Source organism: Ranitomeya variabilis, chromosome 4 (genome assembly GCF_051348905.1).
Source record: "Ranitomeya variabilis isolate aRanVar5 chromosome 4, aRanVar5.hap1, whole genome shotgun sequence".
Taxonomy (NCBI): Eukaryota; Metazoa; Chordata; class Amphibia; order Anura; family Dendrobatidae; genus Ranitomeya; species Ranitomeya variabilis.
In genome coordinates this window covers 699388955-699392514 of record NC_135235.1, presented here as the reverse complement: position 1 = coordinate 699392514, position 3560 = coordinate 699388955, and the positions used below count along the sequence as shown (strand labels likewise).

At 45.3% G+C, this 3560-nt stretch overlaps 1 long non-coding RNA gene across 1 annotated transcript; it reads right to left on the bottom strand.

Moving 5' to 3' along the window:
- Window positions 1-1218: 1218 nt before the first annotated feature.
- LOC143769311 (uncharacterized) lies at window positions 1219-1759 on the bottom strand. The gene is made up of 3 exons (XR_013214340.1): window positions 1650-1759; window positions 1402-1539; window positions 1219-1275 (listed from the first exon to the last, which is right to left on the bottom strand). It is a non-coding gene; the product is annotated as an uncharacterized LOC143769311 (long non-coding RNA).
- Window positions 1760-3560: the final 1801 nt, after the last annotated feature.

Genomic DNA, 3560 nt, shown 5'->3' with positions numbered 1-3560 from the left:
AAACTTGGGCTGAAAGGTGGCAGATGAGGTTTAACAATGATAAATGTAAGGTTATACACATGGGAAGAAGGAATCAATATCACCATTACACACTGAACGGGAAACCACTGGGTAAATCTGACATGGAGAAGGACTTGGGGATCCTAGTTAATGATAAACTTACCTGGAGCAGCCAGTGCCAGGCAGCAGCTGCCAAGGCAAACAGGATCATGGGGTGCATTAAAAGAGGTCTGGATACACATGATGAGAGCATTATACTGCCTCTGTACAAATCCCTAGTTAGACCGCACATGGAGTACTGTGTCCAGTTTTGGGCACCGGTGCTCAGGAAGGATATAATGGAACTAGAGAGAGTACAAAGGAGGGCAACAAAATTAATAAAGGGGATGGGAGAACTACAATACCCAGATAGATTAGCGAAATTAGGATTATTTAGTCTAGAAAAAGACGACTGAGGGGCGATCTAATAACCATGTATAAGTATATAAGGGGACAATACAAATATCTTGCCGAGGATCTGTTTATACCAAGGAAGGTGACGGGCACAAGGGGGCATTCTTTGCGTCTGGAGGAGAGAAGGTTTTTCCACCAACATAGAAGAGGATTCTTTACTGTTAGGGCAGTGAGAATCTGGAATTGCTTGCCTGAGGAGGTGGTGATGGCGAACTCAGTCGAGGGGTTCAAGAGAGGCCTGGATGTCTTCCTGGAGCAGAACAATATTGTATCAAACAATTATTAGGTTCTGTAGAAGGACGTAGATCTGGGGATTTATTATGATGGAATATAGGCTGAACTGGATGGACAAATGTCTTTTTTCGGCCTTACTAACTATGTTACTATGTTACTAAGTGCTGTGTTTTTAAAAATTGGTGGTTACGGGCCTACTAACGATGTCTGCCCCTCCCTGGTGTTGACCTCAACTGAATACAGCTGAGCTTCAACCTTCTGGCTCTCATTAAGTGCTGTGTTTTTAAAAATTGGTGGTTACGGCCTACTAACGATGTCTGCCCCTCCCTGGTGTTGACCTCAACTGAATACAGCTGAGCTTCAACCTTCTGGCTCTCATTAAGTGCTGTGTTTTTAAAAATTGGTGGTTACGGCCTACTAACGGTGTCTGCCCCTCCCTGGTGTTGACCTCAACTGAATACAGCTGAGCTTCAACCTTCTGGCTCTAATATATATATATATATATATATATATATATATATATATATATTTTTTTTTAAGTGCTGGTTGGGGCCTAATAGCTCTGTTTGCTGCTCCCTGGTGTTTGCCCTCAACTGAATACAGCTGATCTTCAACCTTCTGGCTTTCGGCCTATAGTATCAGATATAAAACTGCATTTGACCTTCAACTTTGTTTACGGCCTACTAACGGTGTCTGCCCCTCCCTGGTGCTGACCTCAACTGAATACAGCTGAGCTTCAACCTTCTGGCTCTCATTAAGTGCTGTGTTTTTAAAAATTGGTGGTTACGGGCCTACTAACGATGTCTGCCCCTCCCTGGTGTTGACCTCAACTGAATACAGCTGAGCTTCAACCTTCTGGCTCTCATTAAGTGCTGTGTTTTTAAAAATTGGTGGTTACGGGCCTACTAACGGTGTCTGCCCTACCCTGGTGTTGACTCAACTGAATACAGCTGAGCTTCAACCTTCTGGCTTTTGGCCTACAGTAGCAGATATTAAACTGCATTTGGCCTACTAGTGTGGTTGGGCCCTTAAAACAGTGTCTGCTGCTCTTGGGTTTGCTACTCCACTGAACAAAGCAATGCCGCCTGTTTAGTCCTGTAACCAATTTTGAACTGCATTTAGCCTAATTTATTCTTTGGCTTTATATCTGTTTCCTCCTCATCCTGCCCATTGCCCAGCCACTGCTAGATGAGTCTGCTGGTACATTGACCCAGACCACTACATTCCCCTTGCACTCTACACAGCCAGAATCTGACCCTGCTGAAAGTAAGGTTCCCCTTCCCGCATGTTATACCACCTTACACAGGGACAAAGAGGAAGGTGCAGACGAAAGTGCAGGTTCCTTCATCAGGTGGGGGGGCATACTCGTTGGCGACGTCACTGGCACAGGGCCCCTCAGAGTACGCAAAAGTGTCGCTGCTGGTGGGAGGCGCCCCCGCCATGCAAACACACCGCTGTACTTTGAGGGGCCCTGTGCCAGTGCCAATGCGAACGAGTGGGCCACCCCTGCTTGCTCAGGATCACAGCACTTGCAACGTTGAAATACTTACCTCTCCCTGCTCCACCGCCGTGACGTAGTCCATGATTCCTGGGCCCACTAAAACCTTGAACCAGCCCTACCCCCCACAACTTTTGACAAATGACCCCCAAGTTCCAATGAACAACTATTATTATAAAGTTAATTAAGATTGACAAGCTTCAGAAACAAGAATGGATGTTTTTGGCATTATAATGGCCACTGAAGGTGTTTTCCTGGCCTCCACTCACTGCCGACTATGCTTCCCAATTGACTTGCATTGGGTTTCGTGTTTCGGTCGATCCCCGACTTTTAGCGATAATCGGCCGACTGCACTCGACTCGACTCTGGACAAAGTCGGGTTTCACAAAACCCGACTTGATCTTAAAAAAATGAAAGTCGCTCAACCCTAGTGAGCACCAGTAATTTATTATTATGGTGGATTATAGCTCCCCTTACCCAGTTAACAGCAAGGCTCTTTTCTATTCAGCTGAGACTATTTTATTTGGTATTCAATCTATTGTTAGTATAATGCCACAGCCGTTGCTGGGTCACACTGGGCAATGATTTCTAACTAATATAATAGTGGACGGTTCTATTTATTAAAGTCTATAGCAAGATCGTTCTAGTACATATGACAAGCTTACAACCGGGTCTTCCAGCTTACTACTCCTGATATTATGTGCCGCTGTCTCTACTGGGACATGCCTATTTCTCTTACTGCTAGTATCCTATTGGTACTGGCTATCTTTTAGCTGTATTTCATCGATTACTTTCTGTCTGGAAATTTTTTGTCTAGTCTTTGTATGATTTATATTTGAATAAAAATGTATATTTATTGCATAAATCCCTCTCTAATTATTCTGAGATCCACCATATATATGTTTTACAAACAGGGTAAAGCTCCTGTTTAATACTATTTACATGAGGATCCATTTGTTGCTCTTTTGAGCATTTGTCGGTTAAAATGATTGGCCTAGGGGGATAAATTCCGGTTTGGCCACGGAAAATTCTTTTAGGTTATATGATTCTAGGTGGGAGTCTGAAGGACCTGTGACGATGTCAGAAGAGGGAGGGCTCTGAGCTGCCATGTGATGCTCCAGCCCACCCACTTCTGACATCACACAGGTCCTCCCTGTGCACCACAGACAGCTCAGCGTCCAGCACAGGCAGGTAGGCAGCGATCTCCTGGCCCCTGCTGCTGCCTCCTCCTCCCCCGGACACACAGATTCTCCCCGGAATCAGTGCTGGGGAAACTGTGTGTCGCTGCTTAAGTGCAGTATTCATTTGCTGCTCCCGGCTCACCGCTCAGCTGATCGGTGGGCGGGGAGCAGCTAATAAATATTCACTGCACTTA